We start from the raw sequence: 22806 nt of genomic DNA, 5'->3' as shown, positions 1-22806 counted from the left end.
TAAAATCAATACGAGATGACATCCCTCTACCCCTCCATGTATGCCCAGGGTCAGTAGGGTAGGACTTTCTCCAAGCATCTAATAATTTGAGGTCCGTTGTCAAATGTTTTAACAGACTGGATGTTTTGTCTGTTCTTCCATTAGTATCACCTCCACTCCTCCCTTCCCCCAACATGACACAGTTAAAATCCCCTCCCACTATCACAGGGGACGGACCTGATAAAAACAAAGGGATGACATTAAAAAGGGAAGCACGCTCATTTTTCTCTGGGGATGCATAAACATTAATAAGACGACAGGTAAAACCATTTAAAATAACATGAGTTGATAAGGCACGACCTGGAACTATTTCAGTGATGGATAAAACATTAACATTTTGACATTTGAATAAAATCCCAACCCCGGCAGCTTTATTTTCATTGGACCCTGACCAAATAGAGGGTCCTGCTGACCAGTCCATTTTTAAGTTGGGGTATGACAAATCGTGATCAATACCGCATTCTTGCAGGAAAAAAATGTCAAAGTTCAGAGTCATTAACCAAGCAAACAAAGCAGCCCGTCTAACAGGGCTCTTTAGGCTTCTCACATTTAGTGAGGCAACACGGATTTCTGCCATGTTAGGTGTTTTTTATTGATTCATTATACTCTGAATCTGAATCAATAATTTGTGACAGAGAAGGTGAAGGAAGGGATGACACAGTTCGTAAACTGTCCGTTTCATCTGAGTCCGTGAAATCCTCAATTAAGTTAGTCCCCTCTGGGCTGAGAATTTTTGCAGCACTAGATAGAAAGACTTTACGGGACATCTGAGGCAGGTTATGCTCCTCCTGCGCCTCTTCACGACTTCTCTTACCACTGGCGCTGAGATCCATCCGATCCTCCGAATCCACCCGATCCTCACCAGGCACTGCAGCAGGTGGAATACCCGCAGACCCTCCAGGAGCACCAAGGGACATCATCTCCGGAGCAGGATGACCATCAGGCCCAGCAACAGGTTCACCAACCACTGCACGACCTCTATCATCCAGGCAGGCAACAGGACATCCATCAGGAATGGTTCCAGGACATCCATCTGGACTGGCATCAGGACATCCATCTGGACTGGCATCAGGACATCCATCTGGACTGGCATCAGGGCATCCGTCTGGGTTGGCATCAGGACATCCATCTGGATTGGCATCAGGGCATCCGTCTGGATTGGCATCAGGGCATCCATCTGGATTGGCATCAGGGCATCCATCTGGACTGACATCAGGGCAGACATCTGGTCCAACATCTGTGCTGGCATCAGCAGGGGTATCTGGATGGACATCTGGATTGGTACCAACAGGTCCAGATTTTCGCCTCTTTTTTGGTTCCCTCTCATTTCCGCTCTGAGAAGGTGCCATCTCCCCACCAGGTGAAACCTGGACCCCTGCAGGAGTAGGCAAAGGCGTGACCTCGGCTACAGAGGCCGGGTTTTTCCGCAAAGGTACCGACTGAGCATCGACTGAGTCAGACTGTTTTTGACCTTTAGTAATGTCCACAAAGCTTTTTCTGGGGTCACCCGGGCTGACCCTGCTGGCATCAGCAGGAACTCCTGCGGAACTAGCCGCAGGCGCCCGAGAGCCACCACGAGACCTTGTCCGCATCGGACAATTACTGAACAGGTGAGTAGACATTCCGCACCCACTGCAGGTCTTACTGTTCTTACAGTCCTTTGAGGCATGACCCCATTGTCCACAGTTGTGGCACTGACTCATCCGCTCGTTCTTACAATCGCTCTGTATGTGACCAAGGTCACCACACCTACGACACCTGAATGGTTGTCCATCATAGAAGAGGTAGCCATGGTCTCTTCCCAGCACCACTGTGGAGGGGGGGTGCATAAGGCCTTCTACACCCCCAGGGTCAAGTCTGAAGCGTACCATAAAGCGTCGTTTCCCATTCCAGAAACCGCTCCGACCTTTGACGTTCCCCGTAAATCTGACAGATGTACAATATCTGCTCAGAAAAAGCTCAATATCATCTGTGGACACATGGGGGTTAAACATGTATACCACAAGGGGAACGTCAACTCCGCCATAGAGACCCGTAAAAATCACTCCGTCCAATAGCTTGCTGTTACGGTGGCCCTTAACGCATTCGTAAAAGTGCTGGCAGGCAACCTTGGTCGAGAACGTGAGAATATATGTACTCTGCCCCTTCTCCTGCAGGCAGTAAACATCATGATCTTTCACGTTCAACAGATCTCTCAAAATCTGTACATAGAACTCACGGGGGTTGTCATATCCGACGTGGTTTGCTGGAACCTCGATACGCACCGAGTTCCTGATCTGGCCGGAGCCAGTGGAAAATTGAAATGAACAAGGCATCTCACCAAAGTGGCAAAGGCTTACCGTCACTACGGGCTCGGCCTTTCGCCTGGGGATCGCAACTTGTTGCCCGGGGACTAAGCCAGCTCCCTAATAGCAGCAGGGGGGTGAAGTCCCACCAAAAGGTGAGACGATCCCCCCAGGCCAAGGAGCCGGGTACCCCGGGCACCTCTCAGCCAAGACCAAGGCAGCAACCGTTAGATCACTGCACCTGATCTCAGCCAAAAGGCCGAGAAGCGATAACCAGAATTGGTTTCAAACTACGGAGCCACCCAAGGATCCTAAAAAGTCCATTTGTGGAGATGAGCTCCTGGACTCCCGTTAAGAAGACATGTTGTCAACCTCTAGATCCCTTACATGCCTGCACTTTTCGGCTTGCTGCTGCTGCAATCCACGCGTTTTAGATCTGCATAACTCCACCTCTTTAAACACAGCACCTTCACCCCCTGCTGTTCCCACCCGCCTCAACACCGTTGGAAGGGAGGAGAACCAATTAAGGCGGGGGGTGGGGTGGAACGAGCAGCTGTCTACCCTTAGCAGGAGGGCTCCTGATTACATACCTCTCCTGCTGCTGCTGCTGCTGGCTGTCCAGCAGCAGACTGAAGGTGGCTGCTGCTGTGCACAGGTATATAAAGGCTCAGAGCCTATTATGACACGCGCAGCCAGCGTTCCATTGCCACATTCCATCTACTGCAGGCAGGATACCTGGCTGGCTGAATGTCGCTGAGAAGCTCACAGAGACCGCCATAAGCAACAGTTTAACAGAATGCCACAGACTAATCAACCAAACTTTTTGGGTTGGGTTCTCTTTTATAGTCTGCAGGCATTAAATGAAAGAAGTCAGTGTTCCAGCAGAAGGAGACAACGTTTCAGAAAAGGCATTGTAGCAAACCAAAAAAGAAATTTTAAGCGCAGCAGTGTAACCAGCGCACATACCTGTTAGCTCGGGTGAGTTTAAAAGGCTGCTGTTGATAACAAGGGCATTTGCTAAATAGATGGTGTGTGTGCAACAATATACTGAAAGGTCAATTATATTGTGCAGCTTATCTCACCACCTGTAGTTATTTAGGTGAAAGCTCCAAAATGCTTGCCTAATATGTCTGTTTATCCAAAAGGAAGTAGAAAGGGAGAGCTAGAAAGATAGCATTGCATCACATTACATGGCAATGCAATGCACAGTTGCTGAAGTTGAACCAAAATGAGCTTGTAATCTGGCTTCTGCAACTTTGAACATGAAAAATCCAATGAGGAGAAGAAAAGCAGAGCCAAAGAGTCCATCCCAAAATCCGACAAACAAGCAAAATGAACAAAAAACATTGAATTCAATTCTTTCTGATTTTAGAAACTGCATTAAAGAAGGGGTGCACCGGTCCTGGAGATACTGCAATACCAGGTCAATGCGTGGAGTGGACAGAGCAAGCTCTTTTTCCATCTCCCTGTTCTAAAAATCCATTTAATATATGGTCCCCAGATAGGGGACGTATCAGATATTAAACTGATAAGAACAGATACTACACTTGATCTTAGCCAAAAGGCCGAGAAGCGATAACCAGAATTGGTTTCAAACTACGGAGCCACCCAAGGATCCTAAAAAGTCCATTTGTGGAGATGAGCTCCTGGACTCCCGTTAAGAAGACATGTTGTCAACCTCTAGATCCCTTACATGCCTGCACTTTTCGGCTTGCTGCTGCTGCAATCCACGCGTTTTAGATCTGCATAACTCCACCTCTTTAAACACAGCACCTTCACCCCCTGCTGTTCCCACCCGCCTCAACACCGTTGGAAGGGAGGAGAACCAATTAAGGCGGGGGGTGGGGTGGAACGAGCAGCTGTCTACCCTTAGCAGGAGGGCTCCTGATTACATACCTCTCCTGCTGCTGCTGCTGCTGGCTGTCCAGCAGCAGACTGAAGGTGGCTGCTGCTGTGCACAGGTATATAAAGGCTCAGAGCCTATTATGACACGCGCAGCCAGCGTTCCATTGCCACATTCCATCTACTGCAGGCAGGATACCTGGCTGGCTGAATGTCGCTGAGAAGCTCACAGAGACCGCCATAAGCAACAGTTTAACAGAATGCCACAGACTAATCAACCAAACTTTTTGGGTTGGGTTCTCTTTTATAGTCTGCAGGCATTAAATGAAAGAAGTCAGTGTTCCAGCAGAAGGAGACAACGTTTCAGAAAAGGCATTGTAGCAAACCAAAAAAGAAATTTTAAGCGCAGCAGTGTAACCAGCGCACATACCTGTTAGCTCGGGTGAGTTTAAAAGGCTGCTGTTGATAACAAGGGCATTTGCTAAATAGATGGTGTGTGTGCAACAATATACTGAAAGGTCAATTATATTGTGCAGCTTATCTCACCACCTGTAGTTATTTAGGTGAAAGCTCCAAAATGCTTGCCTAATATGTCTGTTTATCCAAAAGGAAGTAGAAAGGGAGAGCTAGAAAGATAGCATTGCATCACATTACATGGCAATGCAATGCACAGTTGCTGAAGTTGAACCAAAATGAGCTTGTAATCTGGCTTCTGCAACTTTGAACATGAAAAATCCAATGAGGAGAAGAAAAGCAGAGCCAAAGAGTCCATCCCAAAATCCGACAAACAAGCAAAATGAACAAAAAACATTGAATTCAATTCTTTCTGATTTTAGAAACTGCATTAAAGAAGGGGTGCACCGGTCCTGGAGATACTGCAATACCAGGTCAATGCGTGGAGTGGACAGAGCAAGCTCTTTTTCCATCTCCCTGTTCTAAAAATCCATTTAATATATGGTCCCCAGATAGGGGACGTATCAGATATTAAACTGATAAGAACAGATACTACACTTGATCTTAGCCAAAAGGCCGAGAAGCGATAACCAGAATTGGTTTCAAACTACGGAGCCACCCAAGGATCCTAAAAAGTCCATTTGTGGAGATGAGCTCCTGGACTCCCGTTAAGAAGACATGTTGTCAACCTCTAGATCCCTTACATGCCTGCACTTTTCGGCTTGCTGCTGCTGCAATCCACGCGTTTTAGATCTGCATAACTCCACCTCTTTAAACACAGCACCTTCACCCCCTGCTGTTCCCACCCGCCTCAACACCGTTGGAAGGGAGGAGAACCAATTAAGGCGGGGGGTGGGGTGGAACGAGCAGCTGTCTACCCTTAGCAGGAGGGCTCCTGATTACATACCTCTCCTGCTGCTGCTGCTGCTGGCTGTCCAGCAGCAGACTGAAGGTGGCTGCTGCTGTGCACAGGTATATAAAGGCTCAGAGCCTATTATGACACGCGCAGCCAGCGTTCCATTGCCACATTCCATCTACTGCAGGCAGGATACCTGGCTGGCTGAATGTCGCTGAGAAGCTCACAGAGACCGCCATAAGCAACAGTTTAACAGAATGCCACAGACTAATCAACCAAACTTTTTGGGTTGGGTTCTCTTTTATAGTCTGCAGGCATTAAATGAAAGAAGTCAGTGTTCCAGCAGAAGGAGACAACGTTTCAGAAAAGGCATTGTAGCAAACCAAAAAAGAAATTTTAAGCGCAGCAGTGTAACCAGCGCACATACCTGTTAGCTCGGGTGAGTTTAAAAGGCTGCTGTTGATAACAAGGGCATTTGCTAAATAGATGGTGTGTGTGCAACAATATACTGAAAGGTCAATTATATTGTGCAGCTTATCTCACCACCTGTAGTTATTTAGGTGAAAGCTCCAAAATGCTTGCCTAATATGTCTGTTTATCCAAAAGGAAGTAGAAAGGGAGAGCTAGAAAGATAGCATTGCATCACATTACATGGCAATGCAATGCACAGTTGCTGAAGTTGAACCAAAATGAGCTTGTAATCTGGCTTCTGCAACTTTGAACATGAAAAATCCAATGAGGAGAAGAAAAGCAGAGCCAAAGAGTCCATCCCAAAATCCGACAAACAAGCAAAATGAACAAAAAACATTGAATTCAATTCTTTCTGATTTTAGAAACTGCATTAAAGAAGGGGTGCACCGGTCCTGGAGATACTGCAATACCAGGTCAATGCGTGGAGTGGACAGAGCAAGCTCTTTTTCCATCTCCCTGTTCTAAAAATCCATTTAATATATGGTCCCCAGATAGGGGACGTATCAGATATTAAACTGATAAGAACAGATACTACACTTGATCTTAGCCAAAAGGCCGAGAAGCGATAACCAGAATTGGTTTCAAACTACGGAGCCACCCAAGGATCCTAAAAAGTCCATTTGTGGAGATGAGCTCCTGGACTCCCGTTAAGAAGACATGTTGTCAACCTCTAGATCCCTTACATGCCTGCACTTTTCGGCTTGCTGCTGCTGCAATCCACGCGTTTTAGATCTGCATAACTCCACCTCTTTAAACACAGCACCTTCACCCCCTGCTGTTCCCACCCGCCTCAACACCGTTGGAAGGGAGGAGAACCAATTAAGGCGGGGGGTGGGGTGGAACGAGCAGCTGTCTACCCTTAGCAGGAGGGCTCCTGATTACATACCTCTCCTGCTGCTGCTGCTGCTGGCTGTCCAGCAGCAGACTGAAGGTGGCTGCTGCTGTGCACAGGTATATAAAGGCTCAGAGCCTATTATGACACGCGCAGCCAGCGTTCCATTGCCACATTCCATCTACTGCAGGCAGGATACCTGGCTGGCTGAATGTCGCTGAGAAGCTCACAGAGACCGCCATAAGCAACAGTTTAACAGAATGCCACAGACTAATCAACCAAACTTTTTGGGTTGGGTTCTCTTTTATAGTCTGCAGGCATTAAATGAAAGAAGTCAGTGTTCCAGCAGAAGGAGACAACGTTTCAGAAAAGGCATTGTAGCAAACCAAAAAAGAAATTTTAAGCGCAGCAGTGTAACCAGCGCACATACCTGTTAGCTCGGGTGAGTTTAAAAGGCTGCTGTTGATAACAAGGGCATTTGCTAAATAGATGGTGTGTGTGCAACAATATACTGAAAGGTCAATTATATTGTGCAGCTTATCTCACCACCTGTAGTTATTTAGGTGAAAGCTCCAAAATGCTTGCCTAATATGTCTGTTTATCCAAAAGGAAGTAGAAAGGGAGAGCTAGAAAGATAGCATTGCATCACATTACATGGCAATGCAATGCACAGTTGCTGAAGTTGAACCAAAATGAGCTTGTAATCTGGCTTCTGCAACTTTGAACATGAAAAATCCAATGAGGAGAAGAAAAGCAGAGCCAAAGAGTCCATCCCAAAATCCGACAAACAAGCAAAATGAACAAAAAACATTGAATTCAATTCTTTCTGATTTTAGAAACTGCATTAAAGAAGGGGTGCACCGGTCCTGGAGATACTGCAATACCAGGTCAATGCGTGGAGTGGACAGAGCAAGCTCTTTTTCCATCTCCCTGTTCTAAAAATCCATTTAATATATGGTCCCCAGATAGGGGACGTATCAGATATTAAACTGATAAGAACAGATACTACACTTGATCTTAGCCAAAAGGCCGAGAAGCGATAACCAGAATTGGTTTCAAACTACGGAGCCACCCAAGGATCCTAAAAAGTCCATTTGTGGAGATGAGCTCCTGGACTCCCGTTAAGAAGACATGTTGTCAACCTCTAGATCCCTTACATGCCTGCACTTTTCGGCTTGCTGCTGCTGCAATCCACGCGTTTTAGATCTGCATAACTCCACCTCTTTAAACACAGCACCTTCACCCCCTGCTGTTCCCACCCGCCTCAACACCGTTGGAAGGGAGGAGAACCAATTAAGGCGTGGGGTGGGGTGGAACGAGCAGCTGTCTACCCTTAGCAGGAGGGCTCCTGATTACATACCTCTCCTGCTGCTGCTGCTGCTGGCTGTCCAGCAGCAGACTGAAGGTGGCTGCTGCTGTGCACAGGTATATAAAGGCTCAGAGCCTATTATGACACGCGCAGCCAGCGTTCCATTGCCACATTCCATCTACTGCAGGCAGGATACCTGGCTGGCTGAATGTCGCTGAGAAGCTCACAGAGACCGCCATAAGCAACAGTTTAACAGAATGCCACAGACTAATCAACCAAACTTTTTGGGTTGGGTTCTCTTTTATAGTCTGCAGGCATTAAATGAAAGAAGTCAGTGTTCCAGCAGAAGGAGACAACGTTTCAGAAAAGGCATTGTAGCAAACCAAAAAAGAAATTTTAAGCGCAGCAGTGTAACCAGCGCACATACCTGTTAGCTCGGGTGAGTTTAAAAGGCTGCTGTTGATAACAAGGGCATTTGCTAAATAGATGGTGTGTGTGCAACAATATACTGAAAGGTCAATTATATTGTGCAGCTTATCTCACCACCTGTAGTTATTTAGGTGAAAGCTCCAAAATGCTTGCCTAATATGTCTGTTTATCCAAAAGGAAGTAGAAAGGGAGAGCTAGAAAGATAGCATTGCATCACATTACATGGCAATGCAATGCACAGTTGCTGAAGTTGAACCAAAATGAGCTTGTAATCTGGCTTCTGCAACTTTGAACATGAAAAATCCAATGAGGAGAAGAAAAGCAGAGCCAAAGAGTCCATCCCAAAATCCGACAAACAAGCAAAATGAACAAAAAACATTGAATTCAATTCTTTCTGATTTTAGAAACTGCATTAAAGAAGGGGTGCACCGGTCCTGGAGATACTGCAATACCAGGTCAATGCGTGGAGTGGACAGAGCAAGCTCTTTTTCCATCTCCCTGTTCTAAAAATCCATTTAATATATGGTCCCCAGATAGGGGACGTATCAGATATTAAACTGATAAGAACAGATACTACACTTGATCTTAGCCAAAAGGCCGAGAAGCGATAACCAGAATTGGTTTCAAACTACGGAGCCACCCAAGGATCCTAAAAAGTCCATTTGTGGAGATGAGCTCCTGGACTCCCGTTAAGAAGACATGTTGTCAACCTCTAGATCCCTTACATGCCTGCACTTTTCGGCTTGCTGCTGCTGCAATCCACGCGTTTTAGATCTGCATAACTCCACCTCTTTAAACACAGCACCTTCACCCCCTGCTGTTCCCACCCGCCTCAACACCGTTGGAAGGGAGGAGAACCAATTAAGGCGGGGGGTGGGGTGGAACGAGCAGCTGTCTACCCTTAGCAGGAGGGCTCCTGATTACATACCTCTCCTGCTGCTGCTGCTGCTGGCTGTCCAGCAGCAGACTGAAGGTGGCTGCTGCTGTGCACAGGTATATAAAGGCTCAGAGCCTATTATGACACGCGCAGCCAGCGTTCCATTGCCACATTCCATCTACTGCAGGCAGGATACCTGGCTGGCTGAATGTCGCTGAGAAGCTCACAGAGACCGCCATAAGCAACAGTTTAACAGAATGCCACAGACTAATCAACCAAACTTTTTGGGTTGGGTTCTCTTTTATAGTCTGCAGGCATTAAATGAAAGAAGTCAGTGTTCCAGCAGAAGGAGACAACGTTTCAGAAAAGGCATTGTAGCAAACCAAAAAAGAAATTTTAAGCGCAGCAGTGTAACCAGCGCACATACCTGTTAGCTCGGGTGAGTTTAAAAGGCTGCTGTTGATAACAAGGGCATTTGCTAAATAGATGGTGTGTGTGCAACAATATACTGAAAGGTCAATTATATTGTGCAGCTTATCTCACCACCTGTAGTTATTTAGGTGAAAGCTCCAAAATGCTTGCCTAATATGTCTGTTTATCCAAAAGGAAGTAGAAAGGGAGAGCTAGAAAGATAGCATTGCATCACATTACATGGCAATGCAATGCACAGTTGCTGAAGTTGAACCAAAATGAGCTTGTAATCTGGCTTCTGCAACTTTGAACATGAAAAATCCAATGAGGAGAAGAAAAGCAGAGCCAAAGAGTCCATCCCAAAATCCGACAAACAAGCAAAATGAACAAAAAACATTGAATTCAATTCTTTCTGATTTTAGAAACTGCATTAAAGAAGGGGTGCACCGGTCCTGGAGATACTGCAATACCAGGTCAATGCGTGGAGTGGACAGAGCAAGCTCTTTTTCCATCTCCCTGTTCTAAAAATCCATTTAATATATGGTCCCCAGATAGGGGACGTATCAGATATTAAACTGATAAGAACAGATACTACACTTGATCTTAGCCAAAAGGCCGAGAAGCGATAACCAGAATTGGTTTCAAACTACGGAGCCACCCAAGGATCCTAAAAAGTCCATTTGTGGAGATGAGCTCCTGGACTCCCGTTAAGAAGACATGTTGTCAACCTCTAGATCCCTTACATGCCTGCACTTTTCGGCTTGCTGCTGCTGCAATCCACGCGTTTTAGATCTGCATAACTCCACCTCTTTAAACACAGCACCTTCACCCCCTGCTGTTCCCACCCGCCTCAACACCGTTGGAAGGGAGGAGAACCAATTAAGGCGGGGGGTGGGGTGGAACGAGCAGCTGTCTACCCTTAGCAGGAGGGCTCCTGATTACATACCTCTCCTGCTGCTGCTGCTGCTGGCTGTCCAGCAGCAGACTGAAGGTGGCTGCTGCTGTGCACAGGTATATAAAGGCTCAGAGCCTATTATGACACGCGCAGCCAGCGTTCCATTGCCACATTCCATCTACTGCAGGCAGGATACCTGGCTGGCTGAATGTCGCTGAGAAGCTCACAGAGACCGCCATAAGCAACAGTTTAACAGAATGCCACAGACTAATCAACCAAACTTTTTGGGTTGGGTTCTCTTTTATAGTCTGCAGGCATTAAATGAAAGAAGTCAGTGTTCCAGCAGAAGGAGACAACGTTTCAGAAAAGGCATTGTAGCAAACCAAAAAAGAAATTTTAAGCGCAGCAGTGTAACCAGCGCACATACCTGTTAGCTCGGGTGAGTTTAAAAGGCTGCTGTTGATAACAAGGGCATTTGCTAAATAGATGGTGTGTGTGCAACAATATACTGAAAGGTCAATTATATTGTGCAGCTTATCTCACCACCTGTAGTTATTTAGGTGAAAGCTCCAAAATGCTTGCCTAATATGTCTGTTTATCCAAAAGGAAGTAGAAAGGGAGAGCTAGAAAGATAGCATTGCATCACATTACATGGCAATGCAATGCACAGTTGCTGAAGTTGAACCAAAATGAGCTTGTAATCTGGCTTCTGCAACTTTGAACATGAAAAATCCAATGAGGAGAAGAAAAGCAGAGCCAAAGAGTCCATCCCAAAATCCGACAAACAAGCAAAATGAACAAAAAACATTGAATTCAATTCTTTCTGATTTTAGAAACTGCATTAAAGAAGGGGTGCACCGGTCCTGGAGATACTGCAATACCAGGTCAATGCGTGGAGTGGACAGAGCAAGCTCTTTTTCCATCTCCCTGTTCTAAAAATCCATTTAATATATGGTCCCCAGATAGGGGACGTATCAGATATTAAACTGATAAGAACAGATACTACACTTGATCTTAGCCAAAAGGCCGAGAAGCGATAACCAGAATTGGTTTCAAACTACGGAGCCACCCAAGGATCCTAAAAAGTCCATTTGTGGAGATGAGCTCCTGGACTCCCGTTAAGAAGACATGTTGTCAACCTCTAGATCCCTTACATGCCTGCACTTTTCGGCTTGCTGCTCCTGCAATCCACGCGTTTTAGATCTGCATAACTCCACCTCTTTAAACACAGCACCTTCACCCCCTGCTGTTCCCACCCGCCTCAACACCGTTGGAAGGGAGGAGAACCAATTAAGGCGGGGGGTGGGGTGGAACGAGCAGCTGTCTACCCTTAGCAGGAGGGCTCCTGATTACATACCTCTCCTGCTGCTGCTGCTGCTGGCTGTCCAGCAGCAGACTGAAGGTGGCTGCTGCTGTGCACAGGTATATAAAGGCTCAGAGCCTATTATGACACGCGCAGCCAGCGTTCCATTGCCACATTCCATCTACTGCAGGCAGGATACCTGGCTGGCTGAATGTCGCTGAGAAGCTCACAGAGACCGCCATAAGCAACAGTTTAACAGAATGCCACAGACTAATCAACCAAACTTTTTGGGTTGGGTTCTCTTTTATAGTCTGCAGGCATTAAATGAAAGAAGTCAGTGTTCCAGCAGAAGGAGACAACGTTTCAGAAAAGGCATTGTAGCAAACCAAAAAAGAAATTTTAAGCGCAGCAGTGTAACCAGCGCACATACCTGTTAGCTCGGGTGAGTTTAAAAGGCTGCTGTTGATAACAAGGGCATTTGCTAAATAGATGGTGTGTGTGCAACAATATACTGAAAGGTCAATTATATTGTGCAGCTTATCTCACCACCTGTAGTTATTTAGGTGAAAGCTCCAAAATGCTTGCCTAATATGTCTGTTTATCCAAAAGGAAGTAGAAAGGGAGAGCTAGAAAGATAGCATTGCATCACATTACATGGCAATGCAATGCACAGTTGCTGAAGTTGAACCAAAATGAGCTTGTAATCTGGCTTCTGCAACTTTGAACATGAAAAATCCAATGAGGAGAAGAAAAGCAGAGCCAAAGAGTCCATCCCAAAATCCGACAAACAAGCAAAATGAACAAAAAACATTGAATTCAATTCTTTCTGATTTTAGAAACTGCATTAAAGAAGGGGTGCACCGGTCCTGGAGATACTGCAATACCAGGTCAATGCGTGGAGTGGACAGAGCAAGCTCTTTTTCCATCTCCCTGTTCTAAAAATCCATTTAATATATGGTCCCCAGATAGGGGACGTATCAGATATTAAACTGATAAGAACAGATTTTTTTTTTTTTTTTTTTTTTTTTTTTTTTTTTTTTTTTTTTCATTTTTCTTTTTTTTCCATCAGTCTAGTTACCCAGTTAACCGGCTATTCATTTCACTTTACGTGACTCATTAAACCTGTGGGTTAACTATCATCATATGGAAAAAAAACCTCTTTTAAAAAGAAATATAAACCAATTAACACTTACAATATGTATTCCATCTTGAAAAACCCCACAATTCTTCGGCTTTTCCCTCGCCCAAACTTTTCTTATCAAACAAGTAAACTATAAAAAGTCTAGACAGCAATAATTTAACTGTTTGATTAGCTGATACATTGCATTTCCTAAAAACAAGTAAGTTCCTTACATCCCAGATTGTTTCCTTTAGAACAGCGAAAAATATCCAGGTTAAACGACTATTCTTTTGTCTTAAAAAATCTTGTCCAATTATAATTAATTCATAATTGAAAAAATTAAAACCCATCAAAAAACACATCATGTCATTTAGAATAGCCAAAACCTCCTGTATGAACCCACAGTCCCAAAAAAGGTGTACTTGATCCTCTATCCCACCACATCCTTCCCTAGGACAAATCTCACTGACATTTATTCCTCTTCTTCTCAGAAGTGCTCTAGTTGGTAGAACTTCATGCAATGTTAACCAAATCACGTCAAGTTGCCTACCAGAAACCCCAACCGTTTTAAACAGTTTCCAGATTAAAGCAGACTGTGTCATATTCAAGAACGGAACCTGACATTGAGTTTCCTTCCCTCTAAAACTCTTTAAAATCTTCTCCTTATCAGGAGTCCCTAAGGATCCCAACCCCTGAGCTTCATAAAATTTCCTTATCGTCACATAATAAAATGGAATTATTTGAGACTTAGGCCTATTCAGACCTATCTTACACCAGCCCCATTTGGCCACCATCCAACCTGCTAAAAACTCCATCATCTCCGCTGTTCTCCCCCCCTTAGAAAGAGTCTTAAACACCAACAAAAGAGAATGCAAATTCAAGAAAAAATCCAAATTTGGGAAATCAAACCCCCCCATTTCTTGTCTACTCATGACTATTGATCTTCTAATCTTCTCCATTTTGGAAGACCAAAAAAACACAAAAAGTCTCCTTGTCATTCTTTTCAACCATAACTTCCCAGGCGGAAAAATAACACTTGTGTACAATAGTAGTGGCAAAATGACGGCCTTAATAACCAGAACTTTACCTTTCAGGGAAAGGCCACGCATTTTCCAAAAAGACAATTTCTTCTCAATCTTCTCTTCAACCACTTTAAAACTTTGCTTCCCCCTCAAATCTCTTTCAAAAGTTACCCCCAATACATTAAATTCATTTTTATGATCCACACCCTCTACTGTGACCATACTTTCCCTTCCAAAGTTGCATAACTGACACTTCCCCCAATTTACCCTCATTCCAGCTAAGGCACAAAAAATTTTCAAATGCAAATTGGCCCTATTTAAATCAGCCTGGGAACTACAGACTAAAACTACATCATCCATATACCCCAGCGATTTTACTTTACCTCCCCCACTGCCCGGAATAAAACAACCGTCAATACATTTATCTTTCTGAATATTTAACAACAAGGGTTCCATTATACACACAAACAAAACTGGAGACATTGGGCATCCCTGTCTAACCCCGGACCTAATCTTAAAGGACCGCCCCACATTACCATTAACTATCACCTGACTACTCACTTCTGCATATAAACTCTCTATTACCTTTAGAAGCTTAACTGGCAAACCAAGTTTAGCTAAAACAGAAAAAAGAAACCTATGCGACACTTTATCAAATGCTTTTTCCAGGTCAATAGATTCTAACAAAAGACTAAAATTATTATTATTAGCATAAAAGATCATATCCCTTAATAAAATTAAATTGTCAGATATTCTTCTACCTGGTACAGCACAACTCTGATGTGACCCGACCATATACTGTACAACTTGACTTAATCTATTTGCAACAATCTTACTAAAAATCTTATAGTCACAGTTTAACAAAGTAATAGGACGCCAATTTTTAATGTCCCGCTTATCCCCTTTCTTATGAATTAAAATAACCACCCCCTCTTTCATTGAAGCAGACAAACCAGACACAAAAACATACTGCATAACTTTACAAAATTGCTCCCCTACTACCGCCCAATATGCAGAATAAAATTCCACCGGGAACCCATCCTTCCCTGGGGTTTTCCCTTTGGCCATACTTTCCATCACTTGCCTAACTTCTTCTTCTTTCACCTCTGACTCCAGAAATTCATGCTCAGAAACCGGGACATTATTTTCAAGCACTTTACAATATTCCTTGATTTCTTCATCAGTAGCAGCATTATCTTTACTAAACAAAGCCTCATAAAATCCAGTTATTCCCTTTACCATATCTTCCCCATGCAACTCCCCTTCAGATGACAAAATTGAAGTAAAAACCCCTTTATTATTAAAACTCTTCTTGAAAAAATATCTTGAACACTGCTCATTTTCTTCTAAGTGCCTCACCTTGGACTGAAACACAATTTTCTTCCCCCTTTCCATCATCCCTTTCTTTATCCCTTCCTTAACCCTTTTCAACTCCTCCTCTACCCCAATACCCAAGTTTCTGAATTTATTTAAAGTGTCAAGCCTCCTCACCAAAGCCGCCTCCTCTTCTTTCTTCTTTCTAGCTCTTTCGTATCCCACTCTCTTGAAATAAGTAGCAAATTTCCCTTTAGCCCAATCCCACCATGACAAAATATTACTAAAATCTTTCTGCTTGACAAGACAATGATTAAAAAGACTCTTAAAACCCTCACCCACCTCTTCTTCTTGTAATAAGTCAGTGTTAAGCTTCCACAGACCTCTGCCAAAAGAAAACGAATCCATTATACTAAACTCCGCCCTCACCATCTTGTGATCAGAAAAGGTATTTGCCATATGACTACACTTAGTAATCTTCAACCCTTCAGATGCCAAAATAAAATCTATTCTAGATTTACACACCCCACTCTCTGCTATATATGTATGTTTTCCATCAACCTTAACCAAAGTACCTGCATCCTGATACCTAAGATCCTGTATTGCATCATTTAAAAACTTAGAGGAAATATCCAGCCGGACCTCCGAGGAACTCTCCCTATCTGACACAGATCTTATACAATTAAAATCCCCCGCAATCACTGTAAAAACCCGACCTGGCATAAAAAATTTCAAAGTTTCAAAAAAGGATACCCGTGCCTGTTTCTCAGCTGGAGCATATATATTAAAAATCCTCCCCCTCTCCCCCAAAAAATCAACCTCCAGAATAATAAAACGACCCGGTACAATAATCCTGAAATCCTGAACATCAATATTACTATTTCTAAGCAAAAAACCCACCCCCTCATTCCTAGTACTTGAACTTGGGGACCAAAAGGACTTACCGTGTTTCCATTCATCCTCCCTAGGGGATCCTTTTAAAGCACACTCTTGTAAACATATTATATCAGCATTTGTTCTACTTAAAAAATCAAAAATGTCTGCCCTTCTATTTTCTGCCCCTATACTTCTAACATTCAATGATGCTACCATCAAGCTCATAATGAAAAAAGAGATAACAAATCTCCATCTCTTATCCATCAGAATCATGTTTTCTTAACAAAACGACTTGTATCCTGAAATTTTTCGACAACCTGAGCTTCTAAATACATATTGACAGGCGAGCCAGGGGACCCTGTGTCCCCCCTGCTCCCTGAAGAAAGGATATTCTCTGTAGATAAAACACAAAAAGGGTTAGGGTGTTCAAACCTAGGTCTCTTGGAGACAGCGACCTCAGGCCCCTCCTCCAAACTCAACTCTAAAGAGGAACTCTGTCTCTGCCCGGGAGTCAGATCATCATCCGACTCACCAGGCTCAAACCCAGGTGCACTAATCGGACTCAAAACACTGCCCTCCAGCTCACCCACCACATTACTCATGTCACCCAACAAAACCTCCATCCCAGAATCCACTTCTGCCGAATGACTAATTCCCCCAATTACGGCCCCACCCGGAGTCTCCTGCAGGGAGTCTTCAAACTCATCTTCCAGAGTAGTATCCATGTGGTCTGACTCACTCTCCCCACTGTCGGAAGGGAGCCCCACTGCTGCGGCATCCACTCCCCCAGTTTGTACAAGTTGCTGGGTAATTCCTACTTCACCTGACTCAGCTGATGAACTCCCAACACCTGTTTTCCTCTGGCGCAGTTTCACCTCAGACTCCTCCACATTCAACTCCCTCCCCCTCCCACCACCATTTTGTACCACATGTGCATAAGAAAACAGACTCTTCCCATCCTTAACAGGACAATTCCTAGCAAAATGTCCCGACAGACCACACAAGTCACAAACCCTAACATGTGGACATGAGCCTGGCTTATGACCAGGGATTCCACAGTTCCTGCAAACCACACCCCTGTCACATTTATGCCATGTGTGCCCATATTGACCACAGTGACGACAAAACTCCATCTGTCCTTCAAAAAAGCAAAAACCTCTTTCTCCACCGATGGAAAAGGACGCTGGGGGGCACTTGTATCCACACAGGCTACCTTCTTCCTTCTTGAAAATCACAAAATAACGTCTCTTCCCGTTGGGCATTCCCCAAAAGTTTTTCATCTTCTCTCCCCCTTCAATATGTTCACAAAAGCGACTCAAATAAGCAGAAATTAAAGCGTCATTCACTCTAGGATTATACATGTGAACAATCAATTTCTTTTTAACTTGTTTAAACAAAGTCTCAACCTTTATCTTATCCAAAATAGGGTTATCACTATCTTCAATCTTCTTAACCGCATTCATACAGTCCAGTTCATTAAACAAGGTGAGGTCATATATACCTTGGCTTGGAAAATCCTGTAGGCAATCCACATCTTCCACTTTAAGATTCAGAATCCCGAAGATAACCTCCTCCACGATATTCTTCGTCCTTATTTCTGTCTTGAAACCAGGCAAAACCTGAAATCTGATTGTATCCTTGGCTCCTTGACCCGACATCTTTATCGAATCTTTGCGCCACGGAAAACGCCAACTCGTTTACCCAGGGTCCCCACAAGGAGGACCCCCGGAAAGCCCACCAACAAAGACCCAGCCGAGTTCCCCCAACCAGATCTTTGCCAAAAGGCCGAGAAGCGATAACCAGAATTGGTTTCAAACTACGGAGCCACCCAAGGATCCTAAAAAGTCCATTTGTGGAGATGAGCTCCTGGACTCCCGTTAAGAAGACATGTTGTCAACCTCTAGATCCCTTACATGCCTGCACTTTTCGGCTTGCTGCTCCTGCAATCCACGCGTTTTAGATCTGCATAACTCCACCTCTTTAAACACAGCACCTTCACCCCCTGCTGTTCCCACCCGCCTCAACACCGTTGGAAGGGAGGAGAACCAATTAAGGCGGGGGGTGGGGTGGAACGAGCAGCTGTCTACCCTTAGCAGGAGGGCTCCTGATTACATACCTCTCCTGCTGCTGCTGCTGCTGGCTGTCCAGCAGCAGACTGAAGGTGGCTGCTGCTGTGCACAGGTATATAAAGGCTCAGAGCCTATTATGACACGCGCAGCCAGCGTTCCATTGCCACATTCCATCTACTGCAGGCAGGATACCTGGCTGGCTGAATGTCGCTGAGAAGCTCACAGAGACCGCCATAAGCAACAGTTTAACAGAATGCCACAGACTAATCAACCAAACTTTTTGGGTTGGGTTCTCTTTTATAGTCTGCAGGCATTAAATGAAAGAAGTCAGTGTTCCAGCAGAAGGAGACAACGTTTCAGAAAAGGCATTGTAGCAAACCAAAAAAGAAATTTTAAGCGCAGCAGTGTAACCAGCGCACATACCTGTTAGCTCGGGTGAGTTTAAAAGGCTGCTGTTGATAACAAGGGCATTTGCTAAATAGATGGTGTGTGTGCAACAATATACTGAAAGGTCAATTATATTGTGCAGCTTATCTCACCACCTGTAGTTATTTAGGTGAAAGCTCCAAAATGCTTGCCTAATATGTCTGTTTATCCAAAAGGAAGTAGAAAGGGAGAGCTAGAAAGATAGCATTGCATCACATTACATGGCAATGCAATGCACAGTTGCTGAAGTTGAACCAAAATGAGCTTGTAATCTGGCTTCTGCAACTTTGAACATGAAAAATCCAATGAGGAGAAGAAAAGCAGAGCCAAAGAGTCCATCCCAAAATCCGACAAACAAGCAAAATGAACAAAAAACATTGAATTCAATTCTTTCTGATTTTAGAAACTGCATTAAAGAAGGGGTGCACCGGTCCTGGAGATACTGCAATACCAGGTCAATGCGTGGAGTGGACAGAGCAAGCTCTTTTTCCATCTCCCTGTTCTAAAAATCCATTTAATATATGGTCCCCAGATAGGGGACGTATCAGATATTAAACTGATAAGAACAGATACTACACTTGATCTTAGCCAAAAGGCCGAGAAGCGATAACCAGAATTGGTTTCAAACTACGGAGCCACCCAAGGATCCTAAAAAGTCCATTTGTGGAGATGAGCTCCTGGACTCCCGTTAAGAAGACATGTTGTCAACCTCTAGATCCCTTACATGCCTGCACTTTTCGGCTTGCTGCTGCTGCAATCCACGCGTTTTAGATCTGCATAACTCCACCTCTTTAAACACAGCACCTTCACCCCCTGCTGTTCCCACCCGCCTCAACACCGTTGGAAGGGAGGAGAACCAATTAAGGCGGGGGGTGGGGTGGAACGAGCAGCTGTCTACCCTTAGCAGGAGGGCTCCTGATTACATACCTCTCCTGCTGCTGCTGCTGCTGGCTGTCCAGCAGCAGACTGAAGGTGGCTGCTGCTGTGCACAGGTATATAAAGGCTCAGAGCCTATTATGACACGCGCAGCCAGCGTTCCATTGCCACATTCCATCTACTGCAGGCAGGATACCTGGCTGGCTGAATGTCGCTGAGAAGCTCACAGAGACCGCCATAAGCAACAGTTTAACAGAATGCCACAGACTAATCAACCAAACTTTTTGGGTTGGGTTCTCTTTTATAGTCTGCAGGCATTAAATGAAAGAAGTCAGTGTTCCAGCAGAAGGAGACAACGTTTCAGAAAAGGCATTGTAGCAAACCAAAAAAGAAATTTTAAGCGCAGCAGTGTAACCAGCGCACATACCTGTTAGCTCGGGTGAGTTTAAAAGGCTGCTGTTGATAACAAGGGCATTTGCTAAATAGATGGTGTGTGTGCAACAATATACTGAAAGGTCAATTATATTGTGCAGCTTATCTCACCACCTGTAGTTATTTAGGTGAAAGCTCCAAAATGCTTGCCTAATATGTCTGTTTATCCAAAAGGAAGTAGAAAGGGAGAGCTAGAAAGATAGCATTGCATCACATTACATGGCAATGCAATGCACAGTTGCTGAAGTTGAACCAAAATGAGCTTGTAATCTGGCTTCTGCAACTTTGAACATGAAAAATCCAATGAGGAGAAGAAAAGCAGAGCCAAAGAGTCCATCCCAAAATCCGACAAACAAGCAAAATGAACAAAAAACATTGAATTCAATTCTTTCTGATTTTAGAAACTGCATTAAAGAAGGGGTGCACCGGTCCTGGAGATACTGCAATACCAGGTCAATGCGTGGAGTGGACAGAGCAAGCTCTTTTTCCATCTCCCTGTTCTAAAAATCCATTTAATATATGGTCCCCAGATAGGGGACGTATCAGATATTAAACTGATAAGAACAGATTTTTTTTGATTGAAGCTGCATCCAAGGCACTGAAAAATGTGACCGAAGTCACACCAAAACAGCGCACGAGGCGAGGATTCATGTGGACCCTTCCCGGAGGAGAGGGTCCCCAATAAACCATCCCCATCCCTCCGAGCCAGAAGGCCACAGCGAGGGTCAGGGATCTCCGATGCTCTCCCTAGCCGAAGCCGGAGAAGAGCCGTTTTCGTGCTCCCAGCTTCCATCTAGGCTGCCACCCTAGTGGAGCTGGAGCCTGTGTTGGTTTCTCAGCCCAAAGCTGACCGGACCTCCGACCGGGTTTATAAAAATTCCCCTTCCTAGCCCGGAGGCCAGGAATAGGGGGGGTTGCTCAGAAAGTATGATTGGCAAACTTGCGGCGTGCTACGAAGCCAAGTCTTTCTGGGGTTCCCAGTCCCAGTAAGCTTGGACTCCCACCAGGGCGCCTACTCCTGGGGCACATTGCTCCAAAGCCCTCACACTTACCCAGCCTAGTGACTTTGATCCTGGAGGGCCATGTTTTCCATCAGATAACTCTATGAGCCACCTGGCGTACTAACAAGTGCACCAAACCAGTGTGTAATATGCATCAATTTACTAGGGCAGCCCAAGGACAAAACTGCCTTTTCAAAAGATACTACACTTGATCTTAGCCAAAAGGCCGAGAAGCGATAACCAGAATTGGTTTCAAACTACGGAGCCACCCAAGGATCCTAAAAAGTCCATTTGTGGAGATGAGCTCCTGGACTCCCGTTAAGAAGACATGTTGTCAACCTCTAGATCCCTTACATGCCTGCACTTTTCGGCTTGCTGCTGCTGCAATCCACGCGTTTTAGATCTGCATAACTCCACCTCTTTAAACACAGCACCTTCACCCCCTGCTGTTCCCACCCGCCTCAACACCGTTGGAAGGGAGGAGAACCAATTAAGGCGGGGGGTGGGGTGGAACGAGCAGCTGTCTACCCTTAGCAGGAGGGCTCCTGATTACATACCTCTCCTGCTGCTGCTGCTGCTGGCTGTCCAGCAGCAGACTGAAGGTGGCTGCTGCTGTGCACAGGTATATAAAGGCTCAGAGCCTATTATGACACGCGCAGCCAGCGTTCCATTGCCACATTCCATCTACTGCAGGCAGGATACCTGGCTGGCTGAATGTCGCTGAGAAGCTCACAGAGACCGCCATAAGCAACAGTTTAACAGAATGCCACAGACTAATCAACCAAACTTTTTGGGTTGGGTTCTCTTTTATAGTCTGCAGGCATTAAATGAAAGAAGTCAGTGTTCCAGCAGAAGGAGACAACGTTTCAGAAAAGGCATTGTAGCAAACCAAAAAAGAAATTTTAAGCGCAGCAGTGTAACCAGCGCACATACCTGTTAGCTCGGGTGAGTTTAAAAGGCTGCTGTTGATAACAAGGGCATTTGCTAAATAGATGGTGTGTGTGCAACAATATACTGAAAGGTCAATTATATTGTGCAGCTTATCTCACCACCTGTAGTTATTTAGGTGAAAGCTCCAAAATGCTTGCCTAATATGTCTGTTTATCCAAAAGGAAGTAGAAAGGGAGAGCTAGAAAGATAGCATTGCATCACATTACATGGCAATGCAATGCACAGTTGCTGAAGTTGAACCAAAATGAGCTTGTAATCTGGCTTCTGCAACTTTGAACATGAAAAATCCAATGAGGAGAAGAAAAGCAGAGCCAAAGAGTCCATCCCAAAATCCGACAAACAAGCAAAATGAACAAAAAACATTGAATGCAATTCTTTCTGATTTTAGAAACTGCATTAAAGAAGGGGTGCACCGGTCCTGGAGATACTGCAATACCAGGTCAATGCGTGGAGTGGACAGAGCAAGCTCTTTTTCCATCTCCCTGTTCTAAAAATCCATTTAATATATGGTCCCCAGATAGGGGACGTATCAGATATTAAACTGATAAGAACAGATACTACACTTGATCTTAGCCAAAAGGCCGAGAAGCGATAACCAGAATTGGTTTCAAACTACGGAGCCACCCAAGGATCCTAAAAAGTCCATTTGTGGAGATGAGCTCCTGGACTCCCGTTAAGAAGACATGTTGTCAACCTCTAGATCCCTTACATGCCTGC

The 22806-nt window shown here is 44.7% G+C and overlaps 10 non-coding genes and 2 pseudogenes across 10 annotated transcripts; all 12 read right to left on the bottom strand.

The window, feature by feature from the left end:
* Positions 1-3710: 3710 nt before the first annotated feature.
* Positions 3711-3901, bottom strand: LOC141239438 (U2 spliceosomal RNA). Its single transcript, XR_012304836.1, has one exon. It is a non-coding gene; the product is annotated as a U2 spliceosomal RNA (small nuclear RNA).
* A 1115-nt stretch (positions 3902-5016) lies between these two features.
* On the bottom strand, positions 5017-5207 carry LOC141239437 (U2 spliceosomal RNA). Its single transcript, XR_012304835.1, has one exon. It is a non-coding gene; the product is annotated as a U2 spliceosomal RNA (small nuclear RNA).
* A 1115-nt stretch (positions 5208-6322) lies between these two features.
* Positions 6323-6513, bottom strand: LOC141239436 (U2 spliceosomal RNA). The gene has a single exon (XR_012304834.1). It is a non-coding gene; the product is annotated as a U2 spliceosomal RNA (small nuclear RNA).
* Positions 6514-7628: 1115 nt separating this feature from the next.
* LOC141239435 (U2 spliceosomal RNA) lies at positions 7629-7819 on the bottom strand. The gene has a single exon (XR_012304833.1). It is a non-coding gene; the product is annotated as a U2 spliceosomal RNA (small nuclear RNA).
* A 1115-nt stretch (positions 7820-8934) lies between these two features.
* On the bottom strand, positions 8935-9125 carry LOC141239434 (U2 spliceosomal RNA). Its single transcript, XR_012304832.1, has one exon. It is a non-coding gene; the product is annotated as a U2 spliceosomal RNA (small nuclear RNA).
* Positions 9126-10240: 1115 nt separating this feature from the next.
* On the bottom strand, positions 10241-10431 carry LOC141239433 (U2 spliceosomal RNA). The gene has a single exon (XR_012304831.1). It is a non-coding gene; the product is annotated as a U2 spliceosomal RNA (small nuclear RNA).
* Positions 10432-11546: 1115 nt separating this feature from the next.
* Positions 11547-11737, bottom strand: LOC141239431 (U2 spliceosomal RNA). The gene has a single exon (XR_012304830.1). It is a non-coding gene; the product is annotated as a U2 spliceosomal RNA (small nuclear RNA).
* Positions 11738-12852: 1115 nt separating this feature from the next.
* LOC141239509 (U2 spliceosomal RNA) lies at positions 12853-13023 on the bottom strand (annotated as a pseudogene).
* A 6223-nt stretch (positions 13024-19246) lies between these two features.
* On the bottom strand, positions 19247-19437 carry LOC141239430 (U2 spliceosomal RNA). The gene has a single exon (XR_012304829.1). It is a non-coding gene; the product is annotated as a U2 spliceosomal RNA (small nuclear RNA).
* A 1115-nt stretch (positions 19438-20552) lies between these two features.
* LOC141239477 (U2 spliceosomal RNA) lies at positions 20553-20736 on the bottom strand. Its single transcript, XR_012304873.1, has one exon. It is a non-coding gene; the product is annotated as a U2 spliceosomal RNA (small nuclear RNA).
* A 524-nt stretch (positions 20737-21260) lies between these two features.
* Positions 21261-21376, bottom strand: LOC141239518 (U2 spliceosomal RNA; annotated as a pseudogene).
* A 1115-nt stretch (positions 21377-22491) lies between these two features.
* On the bottom strand, positions 22492-22682 carry LOC141239429 (U2 spliceosomal RNA). Its single transcript, XR_012304828.1, has one exon. It is a non-coding gene; the product is annotated as a U2 spliceosomal RNA (small nuclear RNA).
* Between the last annotated feature and the right edge of the window lie 124 nt (positions 22683-22806).

The sequence above is a fragment of the Phyllobates terribilis genome, unplaced genomic scaffold (genome assembly GCF_046119375.1).
Source record: "Phyllobates terribilis strain yellow unplaced genomic scaffold, ASM4611937v1 Scaffold_769__1_contigs__length_694716, whole genome shotgun sequence".
Taxonomy (NCBI): domain Eukaryota; kingdom Metazoa; phylum Chordata; class Amphibia; order Anura; family Dendrobatidae; genus Phyllobates; species Phyllobates terribilis.
The sequence above is the reverse complement of the archived record's forward strand: the minus strand, read 5'-3'. Positions and strand labels throughout refer to the sequence as shown.